The following is an 11,594-nucleotide window of genomic DNA, read 5'->3' as shown; positions in this document are numbered from 1 at the left end:
TTAAACCGTCGCACAGAGTTCACGGATGGACCCAATACTAAATTGGGCGGAATGGCGGTTCAGAAAAGGAAGGAAGTCACTTTCCCTCATGCCAAGCTTCACAGCCACCCCAAAGAGTGGAACCAGACTTGGTTTTATTGCAAAGATACATCTCCAACTGATGAAAACCCCCTGCCGGGTTACCACCCTCACCGCCTTAGCAATACGCATCCTTTTCCTCAGAGGTTAACAACAAAGGAAAGGGCCATCTATGCCCCACAGCCGTCGAAGCTTAGAGCCTTTATGGCAAACGGTTTAACAGCTGTTGATTTTGCTCGTTGCTGGATCGGCTGGAGCGTTCTACCCTTAAGCCGGCGCCCCGGCTTGATGTGTGAATACACAGGGAGTTCGACCGACCCTCAACGGCACATTAATATTCAACTGATAGAGGCTGAAATTACTGAGGCTGTCAAGAAAATGTTGAATGAACCGGACGCCGTCTGCGGCCAGACCGGACTAAGTCCTTTCTGCACCTTCAATAAACCGCCATCTGTAAGAATTATATAACCTCCTTGCCGTAAGTTGCTTCTTTCAAAATATTCTCTGAAAGTTTGTCTAATTTTGACAGGGTGATGATACGTTCTGGAATAAAAAACCACAAGACAAACCGGCAAAACCGAAAGACAAACCGGCGAAACCACTTCGCCCAAAGACCAAGGTTATTAAAAAACCTGCCAAGAAAAGGACCACTGCGTCTTCCGATGCAAATGCTGATGTCGATGTAGCTAATCCGGACTCAAAGGTAGAACTTGACTCTCTTGGTTCATTTTTCATACACCTCATTGACAACGATTATTATCAGGACGATGCTGAAGGCAGTCAAGCTGATGATGTAGAGGTAATCATTCTTTCCTCCGATTCAGATCCTCTGCCCACATGAAAAATCCGTCGAGCAAACCGGAAAGTAAAATTTTCTCAAACCGGAAAGTAAAATTTTCTCACCCCCTTGCTTACTTGGACCCAAACTTTCTTTTGAAGACGCGGCAACACGAAGCTCGTCGCACAACCCGGCACAGTGGCCAGGTAGTTACCTCCGCCGGTTTACCGAATACTCCGGTTCGGAAACGCCGATCAGAGGTCTCTTACACTCTTGACACTACTTGCCCTAAGACGGGTTGTTTCCGTCAGCCACTTAACCCGTCTGATTCAAATTATCAGGGTACTTCCCACTCATCTTCTGGCGAGTCATCAGCCACAAAGCTTCCACCCCTCAAAATGGTTCCTGGGTGAGTCATACCTTTAATTTTCATTTTCAATGCCTTATGCTTGACACAATATCTTGACCTTTTATATTTGTTTCTCTCAGTGCCAAGCCAAGACCCAGCAAAAAGGCTCGGTTAACTAAGCCGGTTGACGATAATATAGTTGTTGAATCGGAAAAAACTCCAGATCCTGAAGAAACCAATGCTGACGCCATGCTCAATGATCCGCCGCCTCAAGACCACAACTTCTTTGCTGAACAAGTAGAGGTTAACACTACAAGCCATGCAGACAAGCCAACCAGCCCAGTCCGAACTGACGACAAACCGGTCAGTCCAGCTAAGGAGACTGACAAACTGTTGACTCCAGCGAAGGCTGCTAATGATAAAGAGGATGATGTCATGATTACTGGTGTTGGCCACACCACTCCTGGCAATCCTGTCGCTTTATCAAAGCATACTGCCAAGGACGAGCTTTCTGCTATCGATAAAGGCAAATGGAACGCCGATTTGTCAAACTACGCCCATCTCAATGCTCAAGACATTCATTCTGGCTTCTTGAACCGTCTGTACACCAGCCGCGACTATGAAGCCGGTTTGGTAAACTTGATGAAGGAGCGATATGAGGTAACATAACTATTTTTCTCTTATGTCCAATTGCAGATTATCAACTCCAGTAGCCCCCAAGTGACGGTTTATGATACCAATCTGAAACGGGACTTAGTAATAACTTAACTTAACATGCTCAGCCTCCAGGGACCAGGCTATCTCTTTAAGATGAACCGGTACTGTAGAATTGCAATATTGTATCTTTCACCGGTGTAGCCCCCAAGGGCCGGTTTAACTTTGTAAAGATGAACCGGGACTATTAAAAGATTTCCCAAATCAGTACTTTGAGCAAACATACATTAGCCCCCAAGTGCCAAGAGTAATACTTGTATTGTGCTTGGGACTTGTAAAAATTTCCGAGAACAAGCAAATATGCATTAGCCCCCAAGTATCAAGTGCATAACTTGTTATGTGCTTGGTACTTCAAACATGTAGCACCAACTCATTATACTTATCTCTATTATAGGCTGAACTGAGCAAAAAGGAAGCTCAAACCGCTGATCTGCAAGAGAACATCAAAACCCAGCAAGTCGAAACCTCCAAGGCAAAGGATGAGCTGACTAGCGCTTTAGCCGCTATGGAAAAGCTAAAGGAGAGTTTCAACAAAGAGCGTGCGGATTGGAACACAGAAAAATCCGCTTTGCAGAAAAGGGCCAAGGACATAGAAGCAGCTCTTAAACCGGTGGTAGATAAGCTGACTGGCGTAAAGCGGCAGACACATGCCATGATTGCTGCTGTGTTCGGTAAACACCCTTGCTTTTACACTTTCAACATATCTTCCCATGCATTGCCGGTTAATTTACTGACATTTTGTAATGATGCAGGAACTCGCATTAGTCATCTGGGCTCTGATGTATAGAAGAAGCTGAAGGCTGCCTACACTCTGATAGAGCATCTGTATACCGGCGCACAACAAATCATCTGCACCGCCTCTCACAATAAACTGCCCCCAACGATAATCAAGGACACCTTAGAGAGGCTGTCTATGCTGCCTGCCCGGGTAGAAGAGCTAAAGAGATCTGCTGCAAGGGCTGGTGCTTTGACCGCACTAACCCGGGCAAAGGCATGGGTGCCTGACCTTGATCCGGAGGATGTCAGCAAAGGTTATCCGAGCTTAAAAGAAGACGGATCAGAATTCGGAAATGAGGACCTCCGAGCGATAAACCGGGAAGTACGTCCGCTGGCTTATCAACTTGCTGAAGAGGCTGATCTTTCATATTACCAGGCGAGTTATGACACCAATAACAAACGGGTTGCTGCACCGACTCCTGAGGCTCAAAACCTGATCCCTCCAATCCGTAAGCACACTTATGCCCCTGACATTGAACCGTCCTCCCTTATAAGCGACGAAGCTGTGTTCCAAGCTTTAACTGGGATCGACTGGATAACTATTGACTTCCAGCCGCTGGGTAGAGACGAAGAGGATGAACCGGTGCAAGATGATCCGCAGCCGTCAGGTTAAGCTGGTGACCAATCATAATCCGGAGGCCGGTTTAGTCTTCCACGTGCTGGAACACTTATTTGAGAAACAATTATCCTTTTGGGCACTGAAACGCCTTGTAATAGGCTAGTTAAAGCACTTGGTCTATTATGCCTTCGTGCATATTTATTTGTGCCTGACACTTGTTAATCCGCCATGCTTTAAGACATATGATGCTCATAGACCATAACGATTTACTCAAGTCATTCCTGCACACAAGAAGTATATAGTGTCCTGGCGGTTTACCGCCGGACGGGTCATGATGCCCAGATATATAGCCAGGGTTTATAACCGAGGCTGCAAAAAGATAATCAAATATGAAAATAATTGATACCTGTGACCTTGAGTTGTAATGTTGGCTGACCAACTTTTTGTAGTGAGGGTAACAACCCTAATCCGAAGTATCAATAACTCCTGTTATATTATGCCGATTTACAATAAAACCGTTCCGGGTTGCGATAAACACCGATTTATTCAATGCTGGCGACTTTGAGTCGAAACCAGACCGGGTTAAGAAACTCCGGGTTATAAGTGATTACGTACTGACAACTTGTAGTTGACAGCCTAACCGGGTTGATGAACACCGGTTTATCAAAACATTAGAAATATCATCCGAGGAGAAAAACTTAGCAAATAAAAGCAAATGAAACCCTTGTAGTCGAGGCTTTTCACGGGCTGCCAGGCCCCAAATTCGAGGCTTTTCATGATCTGCCAGGCCACTGAGTTAAACCATTTTAAAAAGCCTTTTAAGATGGTCCTCAATCCTTAACCAATCATTATTTTAACTTGACAAGTTCAGGGTCTTATCAGAGTAACTTGTCAAAGTTCGATGGGTCATACCAGGTTTACCTGGGCGGAGTGACTTACTTAAAGAGGCAGGCTAACCCGGGGTTTTAGGTGTATACACTAGGCTTCCAAGCCATGGCTTGATAGCCTATTACAAGTGTAGATTCTTTGTTCATTGCGACAGCAGAGAATCCCCAAGTAACATTTTGAGTTGTGCTCAGTGGGTGCCTATGTTTGAGTTGTTGTTTTACAACACTCTCTTTGGCCCCAGAGTGATTTGGCTTTGAGCCGGTCAAGAGGTGTGACTATGGTTCGGATACGACCAAGCCCCCAAGTGATGTTGTGGCATTGCGCCGATCAAGAGGTGTAGCTATGGTTCGGATACGACCAAGCCCCCAAGTGATATTGTATAAAGCTTTGATAAGCTGAATCAAGGGGTAAACCGGACGCCGCTTTATAAATAGAAGCCCCATGTAACCACACATGATGTAAGAAAAACAACAGATACCCCGCTTTAGCTAAGGTTCCAGTTTACTTTATTGATCATAATATATACATTGTCATAACTATGTACAAAAGCAGAGCCTATGGCTCAAGTATAGTAGGGCCGAAGATGAGCGATATTCCACGGCCGGTGGGTCTCCTCCTCCGATTTACGTGAGTCTTTGCGCTCTCGAACATCTATTAGGTAGTATGACCCATTGTGCAGATTCTTGCTGACGACAAAGGGTCCTTCCCAAGGGGGGGATAACTTATGCATATCCGTCTGATCCTGGATGAGTCGGAGCACCAGATCGCCTTCTTGAAAAGTTCTGGTTCTAACCCGGCGGCTGTGATAACGCCGCAGATCTTGCTAATAAATCGCCGAACAGGCTGACGCAATGTCTCGCTCCTCATCTAATAGGTCAAGTGCCTCTTGTCGTGCCTTCTCATTGTCAGCTTCAACGTATGCCGCCACACGAGGCGAATCATGACGGATATCGCTACGGAGAACCGCCTCCGCTCCATAAACCATGAAGAAAGGAGTATAACCTGTAGATCTGTTGGGCGTGGTATTGATGCTCCATAACACGGAAGGTAACTCCTCCACCCAACAACCCGGCGTCCGCTGCAAAGGAACCATAAGCCGGGGCTTGATGCCTCTCAAGATCTCTTGATTGGCCCTCTCCGCTTGACCATTAGACTGGGGGTGAGCCACTGATGACACATCAAGCCGGATGTGCTCACGTTGACAGAACTCCTTCATGGCACCTTTTGACAAATTGGTACCATTATCTGTTATAATGCTGTGTGGAAAACCAAACCGGAAAATCACCTTTTTGATGAATTGAACCGCCGTGGCAGCATCACACTTACTGACTGGCTCTGCCTCCACCCACTTCGTGAACTTATCAACCGCCACCAAAAGGTGGGTTTTCTTGTCCTTGGATTTCCTAAAGGGCCCAACCATATCCAGCCCCCAAGTTGCAAACGACCAAGTGATTGGAATCATCCTCAATTCTTGAGCCGGTACATGAGCACATCGTGAGAATTTTTGACATCCATCACACCTTTTGACCAAGTCCTCGGCATCAGCATGAGCTGTTAACCAATAGAAACCGTGAAGAAATGCCTTGGCCACCAGAGATTTTGAACCGGCGTGGTGACCACAATCTCCTTCGTGGATCTCATGCAAAATTTCACGGCCTTCTTCAGGAGACACACAGCGTTGAAACGCCCCTGCCACACTGCAATGATGTAACTCTCCATTGATAATAGTCATGGACTTGGACCGCTGGATTATCTGCCTCGCCGAAGTTTTGTCTTCTGGTAACTCGCCCTGGTTCATATACGCCAAATATGGAACCGTCCAATCCGGAATAACATGAAGAGCCGCCACCAACTGAGCCTCCGGATCAGGAACAGCCAAATCCTCTTCACCAGGGAGCTTGACGGACGGATTATGCAGCACATCCAGAAAGACGTTAGGTGGAACCGGTTTACGTTGGGAACCCAAGCGGCTTAAAGCGTTCGCCGGTCAACATGATCCACCTGATAACCTTTGAAGTGACCTACAACAATATCCACCTCACGACGATATGCCGCCATGAGTGGGTCCTTGGAGTCCCAAGTGCCGGACACTTGTTGAGCCACCAGGTCCGAATCACCAAAGCACTTAACTCGGCTGAGATTCATCTCTTTAGCCATCCGAAGACCACGGAGTAAAGCCTCATATTCAGCTGCATTGTTAGTGCAAGGGAACATTAAAGGGAGAACATAACAAAACTTATCACCTCGCCAATTGCCTGGTCCCATCAAAATGAATAGTCCAATAAGTATGATCCGGCTTCTCTTCCGGCGCCTGTAGTTCTGTCCAATCATTGATAAAATCCACAAGTGCCTGAGATTTGATCGCCGTCCAGGGTATGTATTTTAACCCGTGAGGCCCAAGCTCAATAGCCCACTTAGCAATCCGGCCAGTTGCTTCCCTGTTCTGGATTATATCCCCCAAAGGAGCAGAGCTGACTACCGTGATGAGATGACCTTGGAAATATTGCTTAAGCTTCCGGCTTGCCATGAAAACTCCATACACCAGCTTCTGCCAATGCGGGTACCTCTGCTTGGATTCAATAAGTACCTCACTGATACAATAAACCGGCCTTTCAACCGGGTATTCCATTCCGGCCTCCTTGCGCTCTACCACAATAGCCACGCTAACAGCCCGGGCGTTAGCTGCCACATATAGCAATAATGGCTCTTTATCAACAGGAGCAGCAAGAACCGGTGGATTAGCCAGCTGCCGCTTTAAGTCCTCAAATGCTTCATTGGCGGCGTCACTCCAGACGAAGTTATCCGTCTTCTTCAGCATCTGATATAAAGGGATGGCCTTCTCCCCAAGGTGACTGATAAACCGGCTCAACGCGGCAATCCGGCCTGCCAGGCGTTGAACATCATTAATACCCTTCGGTTTAGCCAAAGAAGTTATAGCCTTGATTTTCTCCGGATTAGCTTCGATGCCTCTGTTAGATACCAGAAAACCCAAGAGCTTGCCTGCTGGCACACCAAAAACACACTTGGCCGGATTAAGCATCATTTTATAAATTCACAGGTTATCAAAGGTCTCCTTCAAGTCATCTATCAACGTCTCCTTCTGTCTAGATTTCACCACAATATCATCCACATAAGCATGAACATTGCGGCCGATCTGATCATGAACACAATTCTGCACACAGCGCTGATAAGTCGCCTGGGCACTCTTGAGCCCAAAGGGCATAGACACATAGCAGAAGGCTCCAAAAGGAGTTATGAAGGCTGTCTTCTCCTGGTCCTTAACTGCCATTTTGATCTGATGGTAACCAGAATACGCATCCAGAAAGCTCAAACGCTCGCAACCCGCCGTAGCATCAATAATTTGATCAATACGAGGGAGGGCGAAAGGATCTGCTGGACAAGCCTTGTTGAGATCTGTGTAGTCCATGCACATGCGCCAAGTGCCGTTCTTCTTGAGTACCAGCACCGGATTAGCCAACCACTCAGGATGAAATACTTCAATGATAAACCCAGCCGCCAAGAGCCTGGAAACTTCCTCACCAATAGCCTTGCGTCTTTCTTCATTAAACCGTCGAAGAAATTGTTTGAACGGTTTATACTTGGGATCAATATTGAGAGTGTGCTCAGCGAGTTCTCTCGGTACACCTGGCATGTCAGAAGGCTGCCACGCAAAGATGTCCTGATTCTCACGGATGAACTCGATGAGCGCGCTTTCCTATTTCGGATCCAAGTTAGCGCTGATGCTAAACTGCTTGGACGAATCGCCAGGAACGAAGTCAACAAGCTTAGTCTCATCAGCCGATTTAAACTTCAGGGCCAGATCATGCTCTGTAGTTGGTTTCTTCAATGAAGTCATATCAGCCGGATCAACATTGTCTTTGTAAAACTTTGACTCTTCTGTTGCACAAACCGACTCAGCATAAGCCGCATCAACTTCTTCACATTCCAAAGCGATCTTGTGGCTCCCATGCACTATTATAGTTCCTTTATGACCCGGCATCTTGAGCTGCAGATAGACATAACAGGGTTGTGCCATAAACTTAGCATAAGCCGGCCGTCCAAACAGGGCATGATACGGGCTCTTGATTTTCACCACTTCAAAAGTCAATGTCTCTGATCTTGAGTCATGCTCGTCTCCGAAAGCCACCTCCAGAGCTATCTTACCAACAGGATATGCCGATTTACCAGGCACCACACCATGGAAGACTGTGTTGGACGGTTTAAGATTCTTATCTGTTAACCCCATGCGACGGAAAGTTTCATAGTAGAGGATGTTGATACTACTCCCCCCATCCATGAGTACTTTGGTGAACTTATAACCTCCCACTTGAGGTGCCACTACCAACGCCAGATGACCCGGATTATCAACCCGGGGTGGATGATCCTCTCGACTCCACACAATAGGCTGTTCAGACCAGCGTAGATAACGGGGCACCGCCGGTTCAACGGAATTCACTGCCCTTTTATGAAGCTTCTGATCGCGCTTGTCCAGGTTAGTGGTGAAGACATGATACTGCCCGCTATTCAACTGCTTCGGGTTGCTCTGGTAACCCGACTGCTACTGTTGCTGCTGATTGCCCTGATGATTATAACCACCTAGATTGCCCTGATTGCCTTGATTGCTATGTCCACTCTGATTACCGTGAAAACCTGAACGAGAACTGCCTCCACCATAACCCGGCCCATGAGATCCGGGGCCTGAACCGCCACCCGGTCCATGATCATACCGAAAAAATCAGAATTTTGAACTCCTGCATGATATAACAATCCTTCCAGAGGTGTGTGGCTGGTTTCTCCTGCGACCCATGCTTTGGGCAAGGCTGGTTTAACAGATAAGACAGGCGCTCCGGATTAGGGCTTGGTCCTCCACTACGCCGGGGCGGTTTACCTTTATGCCGCTGGCCCTTGTCTTGCGTGTTTGTATTAGCCACAAAGTCTAAACTGTTTTCTGCTTTATGCTTACCGCTGTTTCCATGACCCGCCGGGTTATGCTGCTGCCCCTTGATGTTGCTGCTCTTCTTTCCCTTCCCTGTCATGTCATCGTCAGACTCGGGATCCTTGGTACTATCAGAGTCGGCATACTTCACCAGAGCGGCCATGAGAGTCCCCATATCATTGCAGTGACGTTTTAGCCGTCCCAACTTCAACTTCAGAGGTGCAAACCGGCAATTGCCTTCCAATGTCAAAACTGATGTATCAGCGTTGATGCGGTCTGATGAATGCAAAATCTCCGAAACTCGGCGCACCCAATGGGTTGTTGATTCTCCTTCCTCCTGGACACAGGCAGCTAAGTCCACAATTGACATGGGCTGCTTGCATGTATCCTTGAAATTCTGGATAAACCGGGCCCTCAACTCGGCCCATGACCCAATGGAGTTAGCTGGCAAGTTCTTCAACCAAGTGCGAGCCGTTCCTTCTAACATCATGGTGAAGTATTTAGCGCACGCCGCATCATCCACATCCAGCATCTCCATTGCCATCTCATAGCTTTTGACCCACGACTCGGGGGATAAATCGGCGGTGTAATTCGGCACTTTACGTGGGCCTTTGAAATCCTTGGGCAGACGCATGTTGTGTAGCGCTGGGACGAGACACGGTACTCCCAAAGAGCTGGAAGTAACTCCTGGCTCCACCGATGTGGTTGGACGAACCGGAGTAAGCTGGCGGGCCTCATGCTGCACCGCTAACTCGGCCTCTTGACGTGCCCTAGCACGATCCACCACATCCTGAGCATCACCACCGCCACCCGCCGGGTTATAGCCACGGGGCGGATCACGGTTTCGCGCACTGCTTGACACGGCTGGTTCATCGATACGCCTGCTGTAGCTCCGGCTTGAGCGGGGAGTAGAATGGATCCTTTCGTGACTATAGGAATAAGTCTGCTGCTAAGTTAAAGCTGTCTGAAGGAGCTCCCTAGCCCGTCGCGTCTCAACCGCTACTGGGGACTCGCCTTCGATCGGGAGAGCCGCCAGTCGTGAAGCGGCAGCGACAATGTTATCCATAGTGACCCGGCGGTGTTGGGACATGCTGTGACGCAACATTGTTCTGACGGGGTGGATCTGTTGGACGCAGCTGAATCGGCCCTCCCGTTCCGGGTTCCTCTGCCTGGTTTACCACTGGCGGATTACTGGTCCCTGCTCCTGGGGTATTAAAGAGGTTCCTGGCCTCATAAACCGGCGGCAGGTGAGATCGGTACCATCTTCTCATAACGTCGTTTGACGCACTCTGATCCAACATAAGCCGATAGGCCTGTGCATCTAACGCGGCCCGTTCTGTAGTCATCCTGGCATCCTCTGCTGCCAAATCGGCCTTAGCCTGCGTGATCTGATCCTTCACCTTTGCAATCTCCGCAGTATGCTCATCCGGATTCGCCGGATTAACCTCCGCCATCAGTGTTGCCAAAGCGTCGAACAAATCAGATAAAACCTGAGCCGGCGGTCGCACAGGGCCTCCTGCCACGGCCAGCGTCGCCGCCGCTGATCCGGAAATCACCGCCGCTGCGGTCGAAGAGTGGAGCACTGGCTGTGTACCGGCCATGAAGATCGCAACCCAATTTGGCGGATCAAAGGGGTCCGGAATACTGTCGCCATCGGAACAGCCCCCAATCCGCCCATCTTGCAACTGATATAACGACTCGGTGTCTCCGGTCAATGACTCGTCGCCGGAATAAATGACGGTTTCACCACTAGATTCCGATATATCCTCAGATTCCCCTCCATGGATGACTCCCATGAAGGCACGCTTCATGACAGGCTTAACCCGGGCAGATCTCGCACACTGATCCGTTTCGACTAGGTCGGTGCAGATGTCCAGCTCAGGGCCTGGTTCGCCGATCTTGCCAATGAAAGGTGTATGCCGCCGAAGGGGACCCGGTACCCGTACTCGATTGAACCAGCCTCGGGGCCCCAGCATGCATCGTCGATGTAGAGCTTGCCATGACGACTCTTGGTCATCCGGCCCACAGCGTAGCCCTTGAGTCCTTCGAAGCTGCCCTCTAAGAACTCGAAACCATCGTTCGATAGCCCCACGGTGGGCGCCAACTGTCGTGGTTTTGTCACGGCAGATGTCCGAAGGAAAGGACTTAGTCGTGGAGCCATCGCGCGGGTTAGCTTAAAGGGGTTAAAGCGGACATGGGACGCAGAGAGTTTATACTGGTTCGGCCCCTTGCGGTGAAGGTAAAAGCCTAATCCAGTTGTTGTGGAATTGCTATGGTTTCGATGACTAGGGAGCGAATACGCTTTGCCTGAGTCTCGAGTTGTTGTCTCTTGTTAAACCGCCGCCGGGTCGTCCCCTTATATACATGGGTTGACGCCCGTCGGTTTACAGAATCCCGAGGCTGGCTCATAAACGTGTCCGGCTCGGTCTTTGCTCTTTCTATCTTACAACACAAGTTTACATATCAATACCGGTTTATGTCTACAGGCCTTAAACCGGCTTTGGGCCCTGGGCCT

This window comes from Aegilops tauschii, chromosome 3 (assembly GCF_002575655.3).
Source record: "Aegilops tauschii subsp. strangulata cultivar AL8/78 chromosome 3, Aet v6.0, whole genome shotgun sequence".
NCBI lineage: Eukaryota > Viridiplantae > Streptophyta > Magnoliopsida > Poales > Poaceae > Aegilops > Aegilops tauschii.
Note: the sequence above shows the minus strand (reverse complement) of the source record.